The sequence below is a fragment of the Macaca nemestrina genome, chromosome 16, assembly GCF_043159975.1.
Source record: "Macaca nemestrina isolate mMacNem1 chromosome 16, mMacNem.hap1, whole genome shotgun sequence".
Taxonomy (NCBI): domain Eukaryota; kingdom Metazoa; phylum Chordata; class Mammalia; order Primates; family Cercopithecidae; genus Macaca; species Macaca nemestrina.
In genome coordinates, this window is record NC_092140.1 from 71,400,175 (window position 1) to 71,423,829 (window position 23,655).

At 38.3% G+C, this 23,655-nt stretch overlaps 1 long non-coding RNA gene across 1 annotated transcript in view; it reads left to right on the forward strand.

Moving 5' to 3' along the window:
- The first annotated feature begins 1,051 nt into the window (after positions 1-1,051).
- The window catches only part of LOC139359233 (uncharacterized), a 177,003-nt gene continuing 154,399 nt past the window's right edge, over positions 1,052-23,655 (forward strand). Inside the window, exons 1-2 of the long non-coding RNA XR_011615156.1 lie at positions 1,052-1,440; positions 15,458-15,518. This is a non-coding gene — a long non-coding RNA (uncharacterized lncRNA). The remainder of the gene's footprint in view (positions 1,441-15,457; positions 15,519-23,655) is intronic.

A 23,655-nucleotide genomic window follows, 5' to 3' on the forward strand; every position in this document is an offset into this window, starting at 1 on the left:
GTTTGCTCCTTCAGATGTTCAGATGTCTCTGCATTTTCTTCCTTCTGGTGGGTTCGCGGTCTCGCTGGTCTTCAGGACTGAAGCCGCAGACTTTCCCAGTGAGTGTTACAACTCATAAAAGCCAGGTGGACTCAAAGAGTGAGAAGCAGCAAGATTTATTGTAAAAAGCAAAAGAAAGCTTCCACAGTGTGGAAGGGAACCTGAATGGTGGCCGGGCTGGCTGGGCAGCCTGCTTTTATTCCTTATCTGGCCCCACCCACATCCTGCTGATCGATCCATTTTACAGAGAGCTGATTGGTCCGTTTACAGGGAGCTGATTGGTCCATTTTGACAGGGAGCTGATTGGTGCATTTACAGTCCCTGAGTTAGACACAGAGTGCTGATTGGTGCATTTACAATCCTCTAGCTAGACATAAAAGTTCTTCCAGTCCTCACCAGATTAACTAGACACAGAGCACTGATTGGTGCATTTACAAACCTTGAGCTAGACACAGGGTGCTCATTAGTGTATTTACAATCCATTAGCTAGACATAAATGTTCTCCAAGTCCCCACTAGATTAGCTAGACACAGAACACTGATTGGTGTGTTTACAATCCCTGAGCTAGACACAGAACAATGATTGGTGCATCCACAACGCCCCCCACCCCACTAGATACAGAGTGCTGATTGGTGCATATACAATCTTCCAGCTAGACATAAAGGTTCTCCAAGTCTCCACCTGACTCAGTAGTCCAGCTGGCTTCCCCTAGTGGATCTCTCCCTGGGGCTGTAGGCTGAGCTGCTGGCCAGTCCCGCCTGCGTGCCTGCGCGCCTGCACGCCTCAGCCCCTGGGTGGTGGATGGGACCCGGTGCCTGGGAGCAGGGGGCGGCACCTGTCCCGGAGACTCAGGTGGTGCCGGGGCCCACTGCCCCGGGGCTCAGGCATGGTGGGCTGCAGGTCCGGAGCCCTGCCCCGCGGGGAGGCTGCTGAGGCCTGGCGAGAATTCCAGCACGGTGCGGGCGGGCTGGCAGTGCTGGGGGACCCGGTGCACCCTCCGCAGCTGCTGGCCTGGGTGCTAAGCCCCTCACTGCCCTGGCAGCGGCGCCAGCCAGCAGCTCCCCAGTTCGGGCCTCCGAGCCTGCCCCCACCCGGAACTCGCGCTGGCTTGTGAGCGCCACGCCTAGCCCAGGTTACCCTTGATGCCTCTCCCCCAACCCGGAACTCGCGCTGGCTGGTGAGCGCCACGCCCAGCCCAGGTTACCCCTGAGGCCTCTGCCTCCGCACCTCCCGGCAAGCAGAGGGAGCTGGCTCTGGCCTCGGCCAGTCCAGAGATGGCCTCCCACAGTGCAGTGACCAGCTGAAGGGCGCTTCAAGCGCTGCCAGAGTGGACGCCGAGGCTGAGGAGGCGCAGAGAGCGAGGACTGCTAGCACGTCGTCGCCTCTCACTATGTTGTCCAGGTAGGAGTGCAGTGGTGAGATCATGGCTCACTGGAGCCTGGCCCTCCTGGGTTCAAGTGATCTTCTCACAGCCTCTCAAGTAGCTGGGAGTACAGATTCATGCCACCATACACAGCTAATTTATTTTTTAATTTTTAATTTGTAGTGACATGGTCTAATTATGTTGCCCAGACTGGTCTGGAAATGGGCTCAAGTAATCTTCCAATCTCAGTCTCCTAAGTAGCTGGGACTACAGGCATACACCAACAAACCTGGCTTCTTGCCCTCTAACTTGGACTTAGGCAAGGAATCTACACCTGGTTCGCCCTCACTTTCAAGCCTTCAGACTCAGATTAGAACTTACTCCATCAAATTTCCTAGTTCTCAAGACTTTGGAATAGGGCTGGAACTATAACATTGGTTTTCCTGGGTCTCCAGTTTGCCCACTTCATATCTTGAACTTCTCAGTTTCCATAATTGCATGAGCCAGTTTCTTACGGTGAATCTATCTCCTGTCTTTCTCTCTTTCATAATAAATAAATATACAGATATCCTACTTATCCTGAATCTCTTGAGAATTTGGATTAATATGCAGAGCAAGAATTTATAAGCAGTTTTTACAGCTATGTAACATACGCACTTAAAGACTGAACTGTCACAAGCATGCCCTTTTGAGTGATAGGCTGCATGTCTGCATTAAGTAACACACTGTATTAACTGCACAAACACCACTTTAGAAACTATCACTGCTGCTCTTTTGTTAAATAGTTCTCTGCATATATTGGGTAAAAATGTGTCCATCAACATTTGATATAAAGCAAAGTGATGTATTTTATTGAATGCCAACCTCTGTCTTTGAGGTAATTCAGTTTTGTAGCACATATCTTCTCTTTTAGAATGGTTACCTAATCATGTTTGACTCTTCAACCTGATAAAACCCTGTTGTATTTGCTGCCACAATGGTGTACACTATAATAACTGCAACACCATCAAACTGTTTATGCAGTTGGAGAAACCCACCCACAGGCAGAAAGCACAAAGAAGGTAATAATATATAACACTGTGTATTATAAAGCACAAAGAAGAAATAGTTTGGCCTTTCCATCCTGACAAACCTGAGACTTCTAATTTGTTTTAATGAGGGAGAAAGAGAGAAAGAAAGAGAGAAGGAACAAAAGGAGGAAGGAGGGAAAGAAGGAAGGAAAAGGAGACGAAGAGAAAGAAGGAAGGAAAGAGGGAAAGAAGGAAGGAAGGAAGTTAGTTGAAAAAAAAAGAAAAATGCATTTCCAGTTTTCAGAGACCATATAACAGTTTTATCCATAGGGGAAAAAAAACAACAGCAAAATGTCTAAAATTTCTGTTGTTTCTAGAAGGTAATTTCCTTCAGAGTGGAAAAGAGAGAACTGTATTTTGTATCTGTAGAAATCAAAACAGAAATGTTCGCTAAATCCTCATAACCAGATATACTCAATGTTAATACGTGAAGTATTCCCTTAAAGCCTCTGAAATGTGCATATATATTTGAATTTATTTGCTTAACTGTGAACATTAAGTAAATTGAGTTATTTTTATTCTATGTGAACATTTTATTTTCTTATTATATTCACATATTCATATGCATTATTAAAGACTGGCTCAGTAAATGCAATTTCAATAAAATATTTAAAATATATAAACTGTAATTTTATTATTTAGAGTTAAGTAACATTAATGTTTTCTACTAATGATTGGGTTAAAGTCCTATATTTATTTATGTACTCTTAGTTTTTCATGATACATGACATATTAACTATTATCCCACAGTTTCCTTGAAATTATGGTTATTAATTGTGTTAGTTTCCTATAACCATAAGAACTACAAACTCAGCAGCTTAAAACAGCCCCCTTTATTCGCTTGCAGTTTTATAGCTAAGTAGCCCGGGCAGGTTCAACTATGTTGACTGCTCAGGGTTTCCCAAGACTGAAATCAAAGCGTTTATCAGACTGGGCTCTTATCTGGGGCATTTAAAGATAATCCAGTTATGAGATTGTGATGGTTAATACTGTCAACTTAATTGAAGTATGCAATGTATTAATCCTGGGTGTGTCTGTGAGGCTGTGCCAAAGGAGACTTTTTTTTTTTTTTTTTTTTTTTGAGAGGGAGTCTTGCTTTGTGGCCCATGCTGGAGTGCAGTGGCATGATCTTGGCTCACTGCAATGTCCACCTCCAGGGTTCAAGCAATTTTCCTGCCTCAGCCTCCCAAGTAGCTGGGATTTGGGCATGTACCATGCATTCAGCTATTTTTTTTTTTTTTTTTTGTATTTTTAGTAGAGACAGGGTTTTGCCCTGTTGGCCAGGCTGGGCTTGAACTCCTGACATCAAAGGATCCACCTGCCTCAGCCTCCCAAAGTGTTAGGATTACAGGCGTAAGGCACCGCGCCTGGCCGTGTCAAAGGAGATTAACATTTAAGTAAGTGGGCTGGGAAAGGCAGACCCACCTTTAATCTGGGTGTGTACTTTCTAATCAGCTGCCAGCATGGCTAGAAAATAAGCAGGCAGAAAAATGTGAAAAGAGACTGGCCTAGCCTTCCAGCCTACAGCTTTCTCCTGTGCTGGATGCTTCCTGCCCTCAGACATCACACCCCAAGTTCTTCAGTTTGGGACTCGGACTGTCTCTCCTTGCTAGGACTGAGCAGACCCTAAAGGCACAATAAGTTTCATGAGGAAGCGGCTCAAATGACCATGATCTCCACTCCTTCCACCTGCTTTCTCTCCCCCAGCCTGCACCGTTGGGCTCATGGGGAGTTTCCTATGACCAATTGATAGAGGAAAAGAAGACTAGTGCCTGGTTCACAGATGATTCTGCATGATAGGGGCCCATGAAAAAAGTGGCCATGGTGGCAGGGATGCAGGTTACTCATGGGCTCAGCAACATGGACTTTGACTCAGCAAGGCTAACCTGGCTGTGGCCACTGCTGAGTGCCCAACTTGCCAGCAGCGGAGACCAACAGTGAGCCTTCAATATGACACTGTTACTTAGGGTGATCAGCCAGCTACCTAATTGCATGTTGATTATATTGGACCTCTTCCATCATGAAAAGGGCAGAGGTTTGCTTTCACTGGAATAGGCACTTAGTCCAGATATGAGTTTGCCTATCCTGAACACAGTGCTTCTGCCCAGATTACCATCCATGGACTCATGTAATCTCTTACCCATGGTCATGGTATTCCACCAAGCATTGCCTCTGACCAAGGCACTCACTGTATGCCTGACAAAGTGCAACAGTGGATTCATGCTCATCAAATTTACTGGTCTTATGATGTTCCCCATCATCCTGAAGCAGCTAGATTGATAGAATGATGTAATGTAATGGCCTTTTGAAATCACAATTACAATACTAACTAGTTGACAATACTTTGCAGGGCTGGGGCAAATTTCTCCAGAAGGTGGTGTATTCTCTGAATCAGCATCCAGTATATGGTACTGTTTCTCCCGTAGCCAGGATTCACAGGTCCAGGAAGCAAGGGGTAGAAGTGGAAGTGGTACCACTCACCATCACCCCCAGTGATCCACCGGCATAACTTTTGCTTCCTGTTCCCGCAGCATTACGTTCTGCTGGCCTAGGTGTCTTTGTTCCAGAGGGAGGAACGCTGCCCCCAGGAGACACAACAATGATTCCATTGAATTGGAGGTTAAGATTGCCTCCTGGACACTTTGGGCTCCTCCTACCTTTAAGTCAACGGGCTAAGAAGGGAGTTACAGTGTTGGTTGGGGTGACTGACCTCAACTATCAAGATAAAATCAGTTTACTACTCCACAAAGGAGGTGAGAAAGAGTATGCATGGAATACAGGAGATCCATTAAGCTGTCTCTTTGTATTATCATGCCCTGTGATTAAGATTAAGGTCAATGGGAAACTACAGCAGCCCAATTTAGGCAGGACTACAAATGAACTAGACCCTTCAGGAGTGAAGGTTTGGGTCACTCCACAAGGAAACAAAAACTAGAGCTTGCTGAGGTGATCACTGAAGGTAAAGGGAATACAGAATGGGTAATAGAATAAGGTAGTCATCATTACCAGCTGTGATCACGTGACCAGCTGCAGACCTCAGGACTGTAGTTCTCATGAGTATTTCTGCTTCTTTTGTCAAAAACATATTTGTGCATGTGTACCTTTGTATTAAGAAAATATCTTCATTGTATTTCCTTTCTCCTTTATCATGTGACATAAGATTTATTGACTTCACATCAGCATTTAAGTATTGTTACGCTTATGTAAGAGTATTTGGGTTCCGGATTGATGTGTTTCTGGCTGTATGAAGCCTGGTTGCATTATGTTAGGCATAATTATGAACATATTGTTGTCTTTATTTGGAGATCATGTATGATCTCAGGAAATGTGTATGGGATCAAGTTGACAAGGAGTGGACTTGTGATGGTTAATACTGAGTGTAAACTTGATTGGAGCGAAGGATACAAAGTGTTGTTCCTGGGTGTGTCTGTGAGGCTGTTGCCAAAGAAGATTAACATTTGAGTCAGTGGACTGGGAAAGGCAGACCCACCCTTAACCTGAGTGGGCAGAATCTAATCAGCTGCCAGCATGGCTAGAATATAAGCAGGGGGAAAAATGTGAAAAGAGAGACTGGCCTACTCTCCCAGTCTACATCTTTCTTCCATGCTGGAAGCTTCCTGACCTGAAACAACGGACTCCAAGTTCTTCAGTTTGGGGCCTGGGACTGGCTCTCCTTGCTCCTCAGTCTGCAGACAGCCTATTGTGGGACCTTGTGATCATGTAAGTTAATACTTAATAAACTCTCTCTCTCTTTCCTCTCTCTCTCTCTCTCTCTTTCTCTCTCTCTCTCTCTCTCTATATATATATGGAAGTGGCTCAAATGACCATGATCTCCACTTCTTCCACCTGCCTTCTCTCCCCCAGCCTGCACCATTGGGCTCATGGTGAGTTTCCTATATCAATTGATAAAGGAAAAGAAGACTAGTGCCTGGTTCACAGATGATTCTGCATGATAGGGGCCCATGAAAAAAGTGGCCATAGTGGCAGGGATGCAGGTTACTCATGGACTCAGCAACATGGACTATATATATATATGTGTGTGTGTATCTATATATATGTGTGTGTATATATATGTGTGTGTGTATGTGTGTGTGTGTGTATATATATGTGTGTATATATATGTATATATATTTCATTAATTCTGTTCCTCTAGAGAACTCTTGAGTCATACAAGCACTAAAAACAGTATTGCCCAAATAACAAGTACTCAATAAATGTTTGCTAATATAAATTCTCAATAACATTAGTCAAAGTATAATAACACCAGATATTGCCATGAAAAAAACATTGTTGCAATGGAGTTCTCAATCCCCAGCAGAAAGTTTTTCTGATATTTTTCTGTAATTGGATAGTAGTGTGTTTGCTCTGGAATAAATCTCAGAAATAATCTAGCCAAATATTTTCTTTAAACCTATGAGGTTAGGTAAAACAAGAGTGAGATGTAGCAGGGGAAAAAAAAAAAAGAACCTAACCCAGTACTCTCAATTGTCACTGTGTAGCACAGGGACACTTCAAAGTTGAAGTCTATTGGAACCCTGTGTTTCTGATTCAGTGGCTAAGTGGAAACTGAGACTCTCTGCATACTCCATAGGATGCTAATGCCACTGTTCTGTTGACCGCACTTTGTATACAAATGTGCTGGAGAACCTCATCATAATTTTAAGGAATATGGAAACTCACAAGTCATATATTTCGCTAACAACTTATCTGAATATATTTCAAATGTATTTTATATTAAATAAAACAATAACTTGAACATCTTATATTAAAAATCAAATATTCTGTGAAGTATTTTATATGTAATATGTTGCATTTTTAAAGTAAAACTTAAAGAGTCATCACTCTATATTCTGTCATTTATCCTCAAATTACCTGAATCAAATTACCTTTATAATATGAAGAAAGCCATATTAAAATTCATTTAAATACTACTATTATAATCTTCTAGTAGACTATCTCATTTTTCATTCATTGTTTTCCATCGATGTATCAAACAAACAGAATTACTTTTCATTAAGTAGGATATATCCTGGTAAAAATAGTTATAATTAAGATTTATTTTATATCAGAGTATTAGGGAAGGGCTCTGAAAAAGTAATATTAAGCTAAAGAATGAATTAACTTTGTTGATAAAAAGAATGGATAAGTGGAAATAACTTGCTGTCTGCTATCTAACAGAAACAAGCTATCTAAATTTGATTGTAAAAGGTGGTATCACATCAAATTTTGTGCTCATCTGTTATCGACCTTTATTTCCTATCATATTGCTGCTGATTTACAGGAATTATTTTAGCCTCTTAACTTTTGCATATTATTGGTTGTTAAAATTTAGGCAGAGTTGTTATGTATTTGCCCAATTAATACTACAGAAGACAGTTCCTCAACACTTTGTCTATTTCAAGAGACACATGAACTATTCACACTTTGCTATGTGTTTCTTATTATTTTAAGGAGAAATAATTACTTATTTAATTAGTGATTAGAGGCTAATAATTTTAAACATCAATTGCTGCAACTTATAGTCAATTTTTAAAGTTATTTTTCTCTATATAACTATTATTAAAATAGTTTACTTGACATTTTTATCTGGACATCCCATAATTCAAAGTCAACATATTTTCTAAAATCCCTTAATTTCTCACCCCAGTCTGTTTCTCACTTAATACTGCTATTACGATGAAGTAAACAATCTTTCTTCATTCACTCAAATAAAAGCCCCTTTGTCCGCATGTTATATTTAACAGTGACCCCATACCCTTATTACTACCACTGTCCCTTATCTTTTACTGAGTCCCACTTTCTTCGTTCCAGACTCCATTGTCTTTTGCATACATTTTTTTCAGGGACTTACTGTGTTTATTTTTATTTACTGTTCAAATTAACATTCTTCTGAAAAGCTGCACTACTATTTTAACTTGTGTATTCTTTTTTCTTAAATTTTATTTTATTGTAGTAAGAACATTTAACATGAGACCTATCCTCCTAACAAATGTTTAAGTGTACAATACAATATTTCAAACTATAGCATAAGTTCTAGCAGATACCTGGAACTTATTCATATTGCCTAATTGAGACTTTATTCCTGTTGATTAGTTGATTAGCAACTCTCTATTTCTCCGTCCTCTTAGCCACTCACAACTACAATTCTACTCTCTGATTCTATGAGTTTGACTATTTTAGATATGCATAATTGAAATTATGCAGTATTCGTCTTCTGTAATTTGCTTATTTCATTTACCATAATGTCCTTAAGGTTCATCCATGTTGTCACTTATTGTAGGATTTCCTTCTTATTTAAGGCTGCATAAAATTTCTTTATATGTCACTATCATCAGAAAATACCAATCAAAATCACAATGAGATATCACCTCAAATCTGTCAGCATGGCTATTATCAGAAACAACACAAACACAAACAAAACAAAAGACAAGCATTGGTGAGGGTGTGGAAAATTTGGAATTCTTGTATAGGGTTGGTAGGAATGCAAAATGGTGCAGTTGCTAAAACAGTGTGGAAATTCCTCAAAAATTAAAAACAGGACTACCATATGACACTATGCCACTTCTGGGTATTTTTCTGAAAGAACTACAATCAGAATCTTGAAGAACTATCAGCATTCCAGTGTTCACTGCAGCACTATTCATACTAGGCAAGATGTAGAAACAACTTACATTTCTATAAGAGATTTATGGGCAAAGAAAATATGGTGTATATATATGCAGTGAAATATTTACCTCTACTGTCTTTTATAATATATTTCTAACTTATTACTAAAGATTTTGATTTAATTTTATTATTTATAAAATTTTGAATGGCCTTTCTGCAATAAGTCTTATAAGGTTTTTTTCTGTATAAAATACAGATAGTCCCTGACACAATGGTTCAACTTACGATTTTTAGACTTATGACATTGTGAAAAAATACACATTCAGTAGAAAGAATATTTCAATTTTTGAATTTTGATTTTTTTCCCAACTGTAGGCTAATGTAAGTGTTCTGAGCACATATCAGGTAGGCTAGGCTAAGCTATGATGTTGGGTAGGTTAGGAGTATTAAAGACATTTTCAACTTACATTGAGTTTATTAGGATGTAACACCACTGTAAATGGAAGAAAACCTGTACTTTGTTACTCCACCCTGTAATCTACATGTTATGAAGCTATTTTTCTTAAATAAGTATTCAAAGCCTTCTAATGTCTGAAACTTGACTTTCAAGGTTTCTTTTTTACCTTATTCTTATTGTGACCCTGTGATGCAGCCATACTGAACACGGGAAATTCTCTGAAAACATTGCAGATCCTTGGTTTCTTCCTAGAATGTTTGCCTAAACCTTCCTCACCTCTCCTTCTATCGTTCTAAAATCATCCTTTCAGCTCTTCAGCTCTAAGATTTTGCTTAACCAGGTGTTGTTGTTGTTTTGTCTACCCTCAACTTCCTATTCACTACTTGAAAGATTTGGCACTCCCCCTTTTGTACCGAAAGGCACACTGGCCATCAGGTAAGCTTAACTAAGCGGTACCCAGGCCTTGTGGAGATTGCTCTCTTTCTTCCTTTCATGGGGTTATTTTCCTGGCCTCAATAGTTTCTTCATACAGATGTGCTGATTTAGTACTCAGCTGAAGGTTTGAAGAGAACCCTTTGCAAATATCTGGGACTTTGTCTCTGTGTAGCTTTCTCCCTCCTGGGTACTCTGCCTTAACAATTCTACTCCCTTTCATTTTCCCAGGCAGTTGTCAACTCAAACTTTGTCTCCCCAAACTTTGTCTCCTCAACTCAGGTAGTTTAGGAGCTTGGCAAATGTGCAAGTAGGAAGCAAGGACAGTTGTGGGGCTCACTTCATTTATTTCCTTTCTTTGGGGATTACTATCCTGAACTGCATATTGGCCAATATATGAAAACCATTTCCTTGTATATAAGTCTGTTTTGTGATTTAAGTGGGGAAGCTTAATTTTGTCTTTCTTACTCAAAAATCCACCTGGAAGGAGATGTCTATTGTTTGTTTCCTTTAAGAATTTTCAGATCCTCAAACTACCCAAAGTGAGAGTCTAAGAAATTAAGGAGAATAATTTCTATAAAGCAAAACAGAGTTTCCAGCTGTCTCACATATCTGAGAAGTTAAAAAAAAAACAAACAAAAAAACACTATAAAGAATTTAATCAGAGAAATGGAAATTATAAAAATAATAATGGAATAATTAAAATTAAGGGCTCAACAGCATATTGAACAGAGGAGAAAGAACATTAGAAGTTGAAACACTGAGAGTTAAAATAATTTAAAAGTATAATAGAGTTGAGACTTTTTGAATAGAATAAAAAGGTCTAAGAAATAAGCAATAAAGTCTTAGAGATGAAGAAAGTATATGGGACAAAAGCAACAAAAAGGGGTGATATATCTGCCCACCTAACCATCTAAGCTTTTATTTAACTGAGTATGTGTAGAATAAACACTTCTTTGTCATACGTTTGTCTACTGACTATTAAAAACAAGTTATATAAAGTGTAAGTTTAAGAAGAATAAAGATGTAACTTCTCAGATAAGAAAGTATATTCCTATCTAAAATATTTGAGTTGTGTAAAATGGTGTTATTTAGCAGCTGGACTGGGAATGCTCTATCCTTTTCTTTGGGGGTTTAAAAATTTCTGACTTAGACTGTTGGCTAAGATAAGGGCAGTGGGGTTTATAGCGTGCTGTTTAGTATGTAACTTCCCTAGCAACCCCCAGGGCCAGTTTGTTTACTGACAGTCTTCACCCAGCATAATCTGTTAGACAGTCTGTCTTGACCAGAAAGGCATAAATGACTCCACTGGGAACATCTGCCTTGAGCTTTCCTGAAGCACAGATTTTGTTGATTCAAACTGGAGAAGTATGTTCTCGTAAGAATAAGGGCCCTAGTACACTTGCACCTAGATGCTTCTAAAGCCTCAGATGCTTGCCTATACTCTCTTTCTTGCTGTAGCTTATTGTTTGACTTCTAATGAAAACTCTTAGATGTACATGCTGTATGGATTTTTGTGAGTTCTTTCAAATATCCAAATTTCTGAAACTTTTGTAATAGTTAAAATATATGACCTTGAAAATGATGAGAAAAAATTTCTTCAAAAATTCCCATGGAAACAGATAACAGATGAGGACCAGATTTGATGGATAGCCACTCCCTATCAAAAACAAATTAGAAGTAACTTGGATATTATTTTATTAATGAAAAAGTATCTGAGACAGGTGTCAATCAATTTAGAGGTTTATTTTTGCCAAGGTTAAGACCATGGCCCATGACACAGCCTCAAGAGGTCCTGAGAACACATGCCAAAAGTGGTTGGTTGGTTTTATAGTTTTAGGGAGACAGAAACTACAGGCAAATATATTAATCAGTACATGTAAGGTATACATTGTTTTGGGCCAGAGAAGTGGAACATCTTGAAGCCAGGGCTTCCGGGTCATAGGTGGATGCAAATATTTAATATTTGGTAATTGGTTGAAAGAGTTAAGTCCTGACTAAAGAGTTGAATTCAGTAGAAAGACATGCTTGTTAAAGAGGTTGTGGAAACCAAGGATTTTGTTGGGTACATGAAGCCTCCAGGGGGCAGGCTTAGAGACAATAGACCGTGAATGTCTCCTATTGGACCTTAAAAGGTGTCAGACTTTCTGGAAAGGACTTAATCTGGGAAGGAAATTCTCTTTTTCTCTTTTTTTAAATTTCTTCTTTTCTTCCGAGACAGGGTCTCACTCTGTCCCCTAAGCTGGAGTGCAGTGACACAATCTTGGCCCACTGCAACCTCCGCCTCCTGGGTTCAAGCAATTCTTCTGCCTCAGCTTCAGCCCCCCGAGTCAATGGGATACAGGCTCGCACCACCATGCCTGGCTAGTTTTTGTATTTTTAGTAGAGACAGGATTTCACCATGTTGGCCAAGCTGGTCTTGAACTGCTGACCTCAGGTGATTGGCCTGCCTCGCCTCCCAAATTGCTGGGATTACAGACTTGAGCCATCATGCCTGGCCTGGAGATTCTCTACAGAATGAAAACCTCCCCCTCAAGAGACGGCTTTGCAGGGCCATTTTAGTATATGTCAAATAAACATATTTTTGGGGAAAAAATTATTTGATTTCCATTAGGGTCTGTTAATTGCCTACCCAGTGATGCTAGACAGTCAGGTTGCCATTTGGTATCTTATTGCTACAAAGAGTCTGTTTCGTCAGTCTAAAGAGCTCTGTTTTAATGGTCAGTTGTGCCTAAACTCCTAAGGGAGAAGAGTATAATGAGGTATGTCTGACTTCCCCTTCCCATCATGGCCTCAACTAGTTTTTCAGGTTCTTGATTCTTGATAAAGGGAGTTCTTAATTGTGTTGTCTAATGCGTTATTATTTTCCAATCTGGTTAATGCTTTTACTGTGCTTGGGTTAAGAAAACATTCTTACTTGAGGTCATAAAGATATTAACTTAGTTTACCTTCTAGGAGTTTTATGAAATGTGAAAGCTAAATGCCTACCTTGTATATTTAGACACATAATTTTCCTATAGGAAATAATTTTAATGTATGCTGTGAGTTAGTTTTTAAGATGCAAATTTTACTCTGTGGACATCCACCCCATCTTGCACCAATGTTTGAGAAGACCATCCATTTCTTCTGTGTAACTTTACAAAACTTGCCTCAAATCCATTGAATTTTCCTATGTGGAAGAATTTCTGTATTGTATTATATTTCATTGGTCTATTTGTCTATCCTCCTGCCAATATGTATTGTAGCTGTATAATAACCCTTACTATTTGTTTAAATAAATCCTTTTAATTTTACTCTTTTTGTTCTATATAAATTTAGAATTACCTTGTTGTTTTCCAAAAAATTATGTAGTTAAGTCTGTGACTGTGTTGAATCTATAGATAAATTTGGGAAGAAGTAACTTGCCCATTATATTAAGTATTGTATTTCATAAACATGTGTATCTTCTTACTTATATGTTTTTCACGTATTCTCAATAATATTTTATAGTGTTCTAAGTAGAGTAATTTTCATCTTTTCATAGTTTAATTTCCTCAATGTTTTGATGCTATCTTAAATGATGTTCTCATGCTAATGATTTAGTACCAAAACTCAACACGTTTTATATATTGACTTTGCATATGGATACCCTTATTAATTTTTATTATTTATATGTGGATTCATCTGATGTTCAATTCAGAAAATCATGCCATGTTTGAATAATAGTTTTCATCTTTTCTTTTAATTGTTTTTGCTTTCTTTCCTTAATGCAGTTAACAAAAAGATATGATTATTTCAATAAACCTGAAAATGCATTAATAAACCCCAAAACCACTCATTATAAAATATTTTGGAAACGTAGATATCTAAAGTAAATGTTTTCATCCAATAAAGCTGCAGAAATTCTACAGCAATTGTCATTCTTAATAATGAAATAATGAAAAAGTTATCTTGAAATTGGAAATGAGAAAAGGATGCTTGTATTCACATTTCTATTCAACATTGTATCAATAATGGGGATTTCATTTGCTAATATTTTATCAATAATTTTGCATGTATAGGTAAAAGACATATTGGGCTATATTAATGGTATTAAGTTTATACTGAACTCAAATAAGAATTGAATATATTAGTGTTTACTTTCTCTTCTCTGGGAGAGTTTCTGTAGAGTTTACATAATTACTTTCTTAAATGTAGATTTCAGCAGGGAAGCTATATGTGATTAATGATGTTTTCAGAGGAATGTTTGTAATTTTGAGTTTAATATTTTGATAAATATAGGTATAGTCAGATTTTATTTGGAAAAGCTGTTTTTTCTTGAATTTTGTCCATTTAATCTAAATTTTCTGGTGTATTTTTGGCAAAACATTTTATGTAGCATCCTTTTCTAATTTGTTTGTACCTACTCCCACTTTTCTTGATTTGTCTTGGCTGTGGTATATGTATATAATTTATCTTTATAAAAACAAACATATAGATTTATTACTTTTATTTTAGCCCATTTGTATTCAAGGTTAATATTGGTATGTGCAGATTTGATCGTGTCATCATGTCATTAGCTTATTATGCAAATGTAATTGCATTGTGACTTTCTAGTGCTTTATAACGGTGTAGGTACATACATGTGTTTTTGTGGTGACTGGTAATGGTCTTCCTATTCCACATTTAGCATCTGTTAAGGACCTCCTGTAAGGCAGGTCTGGGGGTTATAAATTCTCTTTGTATTTGCTTGTCTGTAAAGGGTCTTATTTCTCCTTTGCCTATGAAGCTTAGTTTGACTGGATATGGAATTCTGGATTGGAATTTCTTTTCTTTAAGAATGCTGATTACAGGCTGCCAGTCTTTTCTGGCTCCTGTGGTTTCTGCTGAAATGTGTATTGTTAGCCTGATGGGGTTCCCTTTTTAGGTGACCGTGTCCCTTCTCTAGCTGCCCTTAACACTTTTTCTTTCATTTCAGTCTTGGAGACTCTGATGATTACAGTCTTGGGGGTAGTCTTTTTGTGTAGTATCTCACAGGGGTTCTCTGCATTTCCTGAATTTGAATGTTGGCCTCCCCAGTGAGATTGGGAAAATTTTTGTAGATGATTCCCCACGTATGATTTTTAAGTTACTTGTTGTCTCACCTTCCCTTTCAAGGATGCCAGTGAGATGGAGATTTGGTGTTTTTGCATAATTCCATATTTCTCAATGGTTTTGGTCATTCTTCTTTATTGTTTTGTCTTTATTTTGTCTGACTGAGTTATTTTGAAGAACCCATCTTTGAACTCTGAGACTCTTCCCTCAGCTTGATTAATTCTGCTGTTAATTGTTGCAACCATATCATGAAATTCTCATAGTTTTTCAGCTGTATCAGATCAATTTGGTTCTTTCTTAATATGGCCATTTAGTCTTTAATCTCCTGTATCACTTTACTGTATTCCGTAGATTCCTTGGATTAGGTTCTGACTTTCTCGTGGATGTTGATGATCTTCCTTTCTATGCATATTCTGAATTCAATTTCTGTCATTTCAGCCATTTCAGCTTGGTTAAGAACCGTTACTTGGGAACAAGTGAGGCTGTTAAGAAGACAAAGGTAAGAAGACACTTTGGCTTTTTGAGTTGCCAAACTTTTTCTTTTTGTACTGGTTCTTTCTCGTCTGTGTGGGCTGCTGTCCCTTTAATCTTTAAAGTTGCTGTCTTTTGGTTTTATTTATTTATTCATTTATTTTGCCTTTATTTTCTTGTATGGGGTTTGATTGTTGTATAAGGTGGGTTCAATCAAGTGGGTTTATTTCTGAAAGATTTTTAGGGGCCAATCCTCAGCTCAGTACTCCTGTTTTGTGTGCTCTAACTCTGCAGGGCTGGTACAGGGCCCCTGGCTTTTTTCTCTGGCCCCTTGATGATAGGAGCCAGGTGCAGTGGAGTGGATGAGGTGTTCCCGGTCTGCTGAACACAACACTCCCATAGATGGTGCCCCCCAAAGCACTTCATCAGGGTGGCAGCCGTGAGATGCATTCTTGTTCCTGTGTGCCGGCAGCCATGGTAGCATGGTGGAGTGCACACATCAGCTGGTGAGGTACTGTCAGAAGTGGGGCTATGGCATTTCTACATGTGCTTGCACCAGCACGGGGGACAGGGTTACTGGTGTCTGTGCTCACACTCACACCATCAGCTGTGGGGATAGGCCACTGGTGTCTGTGAGCTCTTTCACAACAGTGGCGATGGTGGTGTGCAGAGGGTGGCAGAGTCACAGTGTCTGTGCATGTGTTCATGCCAGCAATGACAGTGCGATTGAGCGTCCACACATTAGCGGTGTGGGGGGCAGCATGTTGCTTCACACTGGCAGCAGCAGTGGGGTGCGCATGCAAATGTGCAATGGCAGAGTGCCGAAAATGAGGTCTGCCTGTACATGCCTGCTCCTGCAAAGCGGTAAGGGGGTAACCATAGGTGAGTTTGTGCCAGCAGTGGGAAAACTGTGCTGCCAAGGGGGTGCAGGTAGGCTGCTGCACATTGGCAAGAGCCACTCATTTGGAGCTCTTCAACAGTCAAGCATGGGCTGCCAGTGAAGGAGTGTATTAGTCCATTTTCATGCTGCTAATAAAGACATACCCAAGACTGGGTAATTTATAAAGAAAAAGAGGTTTAATGGACTCACAGTTTCATGTGGCTGGGGAGTCCTCACAATCATGGCGGAAGGCAAAAGGCACAGCTTACATTGCAGCAGGCAAAAGAGAGAATGAGAGCCAAATGAAGGGGGTTTCCCCTTATAAAACTACCAGGTCTCTTAAGACTTATTCACTACCACGAAAACAGTATGGGGGAAACCACCCTGTGATTCAATTATCTCCCACTGGGTCACTCCCACAACACTTGGGAACTACTGGAGCTACAAGTCAAGATGAGATTTGGATGGGGACATAGCCGAACCACATCAAGGAGCTATGATGAGAGCCCTCAGATATCACCCTGGTTGGGTGTTGGATGCTGTGCTGTCCATGGGCATGGCCAGGCTGGGGCCCTGGGAGAGGAGAGCAGATAGGCAGAAGCTCGAATCAGATTGGCACTGTCTCACGGGCAAGACAGCCCTGTTTCACCCAAGTCGGACAGTAACTCTGTGGCCAAAGTCTTGGAGAGAAGTAGGGTGAGCTTTGAGAGATGAGTGTACCTGGCCGTCCTCCACTACAGATGTTCTTGCACCAAAGTCACTGGGCTCCTCATGGGCTGGAGTCCTGCTCCTACCACCTCTCTAAGTCACCCTCCCTGCCGGCTCAAGTGTCCGTCCGCGAGGGTCATGGGCTTTTCTCCTGCCCAGATTCTGGAGGTCCGTGACAGGAGCTGGTCACTCCTTGTCTGTTCAACTCACCCCTTTCTGAGGAGTTGCAGGGGGCCAGAAATAAGCCCCAGTTCTTGGAAATCCCTTTCAGGTTTTCCAGCTTCCTCCTCCTCCCGCCCAGTATCTGCATCCTACCTCCATCCACTCTCAAGTCCTTCCCTCTGAAGATGTGCTCAGTGTGCCCTAGTCTTCCAGATGTTTCAGTCTCTCCCAGGCAGGTCTTCCTCTTGGCTGCATCTGGTTGGCCATCTTTAAAGTTAAGCCATTTTTCTTCAAGTGAATTATTTAGATTATTATATAACTTACTGTTATAATTTAAATACTTATAATTTAATCTATCATGCTTCTATAATTTATCTCACCATTTTTGTTTCTCTGTATTATTGGTTTTAAGAATTGAATAAACATTAATTATTTTGTTTCCTTCTTCAGTTGGAATGTTTGTTATACATACTTCACTATTACTTGTTATCCTAGAGATTGCAACATAAATCTTGACATTTGATTTAATTTTAATTAATACTTTACCACTTACTGTAAATGCAAACTAGTTAAGATCTTTTGTCATCTGTCAATTTATATGTCGTTGTTGCTTATTTTAGTGTGATGTGCACTTTAGACTTCTCCAATACCATTTTATTGTTTTATAAAGTTAGTTTCATTTAGTGTTCATTCAGTCCAGATATTTACACTTTCTTTGGCTTTTCATTTTTTTCCTGCCTATCAACCTTCCATCTGATATTATTTTTTGCCTATAGAGAAAACACTTTTTATTATTTCCTTTAGTCTGTGCTGGTATGGACAAGTACTTTTAGGCTTTTTTTCTTTGTCATTTTTGCTTATTTCCTTAAAAATATGAATTTTATCTTTGATATGTTTTCTTAGGCTTAAGGTAAAGAATTGTTGATTGCAAGTTATTTATTTTGTAGCACTTTCAATATATCCTTCCATTATTTTCTGGCTTCTATTTTTTATTAGGAGACAGTTGAAAATAATATGTCTTTGGCTCTTGTTAAAGTTGTTACTTTGTTTCAGTTTTTCTCAGATGTGTATGTCTAGCAGTTTTCTTTGTATTTATAACATTGATAATTTTAAAATATCTTGAAAATTCTAAGCCATTATCTCTTTCAGTATTACTGTGCCAATTTTTTTCTCTCTTTCTGAAACTGCAAAAATATATGTGTGATATTTCTCACCATTTGCCTTTGTCTCTTATTTTGTCTTTATTTTCTTGCTGCTTTTTCTTTGCTTCAGTCGGAATATATTCTTTTGACCTGTGTTCCATTTCCCATTGAATTATTTTCAGCTTAGGCATTATGCTCCTACACCCAATTTTTGAGTTTTTAATTTCATTTATTGCAGTACTCAGTTCTATCATTTTAATATACTTCCAAATTTTCTTCCCTAAATCACCATTTTATAAATCTTTTTATCATGATTTTATACTCTTTTTAAAAGATGTGCCTTGGCTGGGCGCGGTGGCTCAAGCCTGTAATCCCAGCACTTTGGGAGGCCGAGACGGGCGGATCACGAGGTCAGGAGATCGAGACCATCCTGGCTAACCCGGTGAAACCCCGTCTCTACCAAAAAATACAAAAAACTAGCCGGGCGACTTGGCGGGCGCCTGTAGTCCCAGCTACTCGGGAGGCTGAGGCAGGAGAATGGCCTAAACCCGGGAGGCGGAGCTTGCAGTGAGCTGAGATCCGGCCACTGCACTCCAGCCTGGGAGACAGAGCGAGACTCCGTCTCAAAAAAAAAAAAAAAGAAAAAAAGATGTGCCTGATGACAACATTGTCTAGCTTATCCTTACGTGTATATCAATGGTTTATTTTATTTCAGGCAAATGCCTCTTTATATGTTTGGTCAATAAATGTAACAAAGATATTTTAAAACTCTGAATGATATTACTTTTCTTCAGAGAAATTATATTTTCACACATTTTGTGGCCACTTGTGCTTAGATACCTATCAGTTCTCATACTATTAATCAATTATAGAGTTGATTTAAACCTAAGCTTCAGTCCTTATGAGATATATTTCTTGTTTGCTTTTATTTTTTAGATATTGACACTTAGGAACCCAATTTATGCTAGGGCCTTTATCACAGATCTTTCTTTTTGGTGGAACTTTACCTAAAATATAGCCTCCTAACCTGCAATTCTTTGAAAATACTTTTCAGATTCTCAGATTCTCAAACACTGCTTTAGGCAATGACTATTATTTCAAATGGAAATGATGCACACAGATGAATCATACTTTCATCACTTTCCTCCCTTCTTGGATCTTGGGCCAACAATTCCTTACTGTCTTGGAGGCTTTCTGATATTTTAAATCAAAAAAGAGTTACTTTTTTCATATTTCAGTAAGTCAAAACCACCTCATCTATAATTTTTAGCTGAAGAACATCTAGTGGTATGAACAAAGAAAAAAAATGTTTGCAACGTATTTGCAGACAAAATATAAAGGAGCAAAAATTATCCCAAAGCTAATGCAAGACATACCTGATTTTGTTAATAGTTTGTTAAGTCAGAAAATGGTGGACTATTCAAGAATTTACTGAGATCATTGTTAATATGGCAAAATAGTAAGTTACATGAGTATATACTGCCATGCACAACATAAATTCCAAGTCTATTAAAAAATTGAAAGCACATCCTAAATAGAATAAAATAGATGGTAATATTTATATAATTTTCAGGAAGAGAAGCTATTCGTAAGTGAACATTCTCTCTCTCTCTCACACACACACACACACAACTTCAAGGAAACGTCGATGTATTTAACAATATTAAATGTAAAATTATTCCACCTGTCAAAAGCCTTCATGAACAAGATGAAAATGCAAGCTAAAGACAGGAAAATCATTTTTGTGGTGCATTTAACACCAAAATATATGTCCAAAATAAAAAAAAAAAGTGTAGAAAAAAGTTCAAAGAAAATTAATATGCAAGTTATAAGAAAATAAACTTGTAGGAGATGATAAGTCCCATTATTAACTATGGAAATATAAGTTAAACCTACAGGACACTCTTCCCTATCTTTCAGAATGGCAAAAGTTGGATATTAAAAATTTTAGCAAATATTGGAGAAATAAGAATTCTCTTGCACTGTTCATAGATTATACAAATTGATACAGCAGTTATAAAGACAGTATGATAGCTTACAGAATATTCATAGATGCTTATGTCCCATAATCTAAACATTTTTTTCAAGTATATATCTTTGAGATATATACCATGTTTGTACATGAAAACATATTTTATTTCAGCATTGCTTCTTACAGAAAAAAATGGAGATTATCTAAATAACCATCCAATAAGAATGAATAAACAGATTTTTATATATTTTAGATTACCTCATTTCTTTGGTGTCAGTTTCTAACTAAAGCAGAATAGAATGTGGACCCCCCAATCCTACTAGAACACCTCACCCTTTCTCCAAAAACTCTCAAAAATCGCCACAGTTTTACATAAATTTTGTAGGACACATGTCCAAAGAAGAAAGCTATAATTAGAAGTGACCATTCCTGGCCAGGCCCAGTGGCTCATGTTTATTATCCCAGCACTTTGGGAGGCTGAGGCAAGCAGATCACAAGGTCAGGAGATCGAGATGGTCCTAGCTAACATGGTGAAACCCCGTCTCTACTAAAAATACAAAAAAAAAAAAAAAAAAAAAAAAAAGAAGAAAAACTTAGCTGGGCATGCTGGTACAAGTCTGTAGTCTCAGCTACTCTGGAGACTGAGGCAGTGGAATAGCTTGAACCCGGGAGGCAGAAGTTTCAGTGAGCCACGATTGTGCCACTGCACTCCAGCCTGAGATACAGAGTGAGACTCCCTCAAAAACAAACAAACAAACAAACAAACAAACAAACAAACAAAGTGACCATTCTTCTTGCCCTGTGTCCCTACACATCTCTCTATGCAGTAAAAATCCTTCTAGGACACATTCTTTCCTCACACTTTTGTCTTCCATACATCTCTGGTCATCCACTAATCCACTAAAGGCTAAGACATCCACCTATATGTCCCAATTAGTATTACATTTTAAGTCTGCAGTGTGTAGGAAAAGGGGTTAGGAAAATAGAGAGTGTAAGAGTTGACTCTTTATCTACTTCAATAGTCTTCTTTACTTGCTAAATCTCCATGGGTGATTATATTCTCCTGTCCATTTCCCTGTGCTTTCACTCATTTTGCCAGCATTTGGGGTGTGAAAACAGCTGAAACTGGAGATTAGAGATGAGTAGTAATGGCAAAATGTTTGGTATTTTTTAAAAAATTTTTGCCTTGTAACTCTTCTTTTTAAAAACCAGAAGTAGGTGCTTGCGAGACTGGGAGATTAAAAATTGAACACAAAAATAACGATGTGGAAGGAATGGAAAGTGAGTGTTTACAATAAACAGTTGTATTTTGATATGGAAAGGAGCAAGTGATAAAAGATGGTAGGAATTTGTGTCACCAAAGGATATACACTTGCTGATTGCCTCTGCATCCTCTGATGACAGAGATTTGGGGTTTCTCTTCAGCATTATTTTTATCCCCACGATTTCCTAATTTTTGATAATTTTTTCTCAATCTTTTCTAAATGATCTTTTGGTAATTTGAATCCTCCTTTCCTGCTTACATATATAATGGGATATTTTCTTTAGAAATAGTTCCCCAAGGAGGGGAAAAAGTATCTAAATGATTTAAGTTTGGAAGCTTGTGGTGAAAATGAAGTGATGCAATTTCTGGTCCTATTCCATGGTATGAATTAAGTGCTACGGCCATGATGTATTTGTAAGGCATTGACAGTCTGCCGCATAGTCTTTTCTCTTATCTGGGTTACTTCCTGATGCCAAGTCATGCTTCAAACTCTAAAGCAACACAAAAAACAGTGGAGACGTGTCCTGACCACAAATCAGTTATATTGATTTGACGCCAGTTGTTAAAGTTAGATATGATTCTCCATTTCTCATTTTCTTGAGAGTTACAGTATAGAATGTACATTTTTAATAGAAATAATTTTAGAAATACTTTAGAATACTGGTTCTATTACTAGTTGTTCAAATAATCAGCTGTGTTATTTAAGACAAGCTATTTTACTAATGACCCCAGGATCATTAAATCTAAAATAAAAAGTTTGAGCTTGATTGTCCTAATGTTACTTCCAAACTACTCCGTACTTTCCTTGCTTTATCAATCTGGTTTTACACTTGAATCCACCTTCACTTTAGATAATTTAGGTTATATAAAATACAGCAGTTTTCTATATTTTATATGAATGTTCAAGTTAAATTAATAAATTCATGCACATATTATTTCCTTAAGATAGTAGAACAATTTTCAATTAATGACTCTATTATTTTCTTCACTGTATTTTGTAAGTCCAAGCCTTCAAGAAGTGAAATACTAATTTATTTCAAAAGATGAGAATGTTGGCGTAGAAGCACTCCGAAAACAAATTTTGCAATTTTAGTGAGTTGTGCTTCCAATTAGATCATCTATTAAACAATTTACTTGAAAATATACATGGGAAATTGTACCAGTAACATACTTAAAATATGAAATTTTAGAAACAGAAGTTTTAATTGTGTAAATGATGTGGACACAGACCTCTTGTCTAATAGCTTTGGGTGTCTTTCATCTTAAAATTGTATTGCATCTCTGTAATTTTCCTTTTTGGCACAGAGGACAGGTGTTATACAGATGGAGAAACAGTTGTGGTTTTATAGTACCTCCTCTCCTAAGCACATTAGTATTTGTCATTCACATGGGTCCTCTTTCTAACATTGAAAGACGCCCTCATGTGTACTTATTGTCAAAAAAAAAAAAAAAGTATCTGAGAAAAAGAGAAGGCATGCATTACTTTTATTGCATGCAGAGTAGGAGGTGGAGGGAGGTTCCTGGTACAGTTCAGATATCGATTACATAAGAAAGTGATTCTTTAATCACAGATACCTATGGAAAAAAGGGTATAGTTGCAATATTAACTAATTTTAAGACAAGAAAAAGACATCCCTCACTCCTATCTGCCCCTCTCAACATACACACATACAAAAAGAAAAAGACATGCCAAATTGCTACATAAACATGAAGGTCTCTGGTGGCAGTGACAGAAGTAACGAGATTTTTGCAGAAATGATGAGAAATATCAAAATGAAATCTGCGATTCTATTTATCTGCCTGCAAGACCACTTTAGGGACCAATCTTTGCCATCTTTTCTTTCACTAGTTCAGTTGTAACATAAATGCCACAGTAAATGTTGCTGCCTGGCACTAAAGATGGAACAACCACACAAATGGCCTGAGCCAGTGGCCAGATAACCTAGAAGCATCTTTCCTACCTAGCTGAGTGGTCTCTCGTCTTTTCAGAATTTTCTTTAAATGAACCATTCAGACATTTGCCTGCAAATGAGTTTC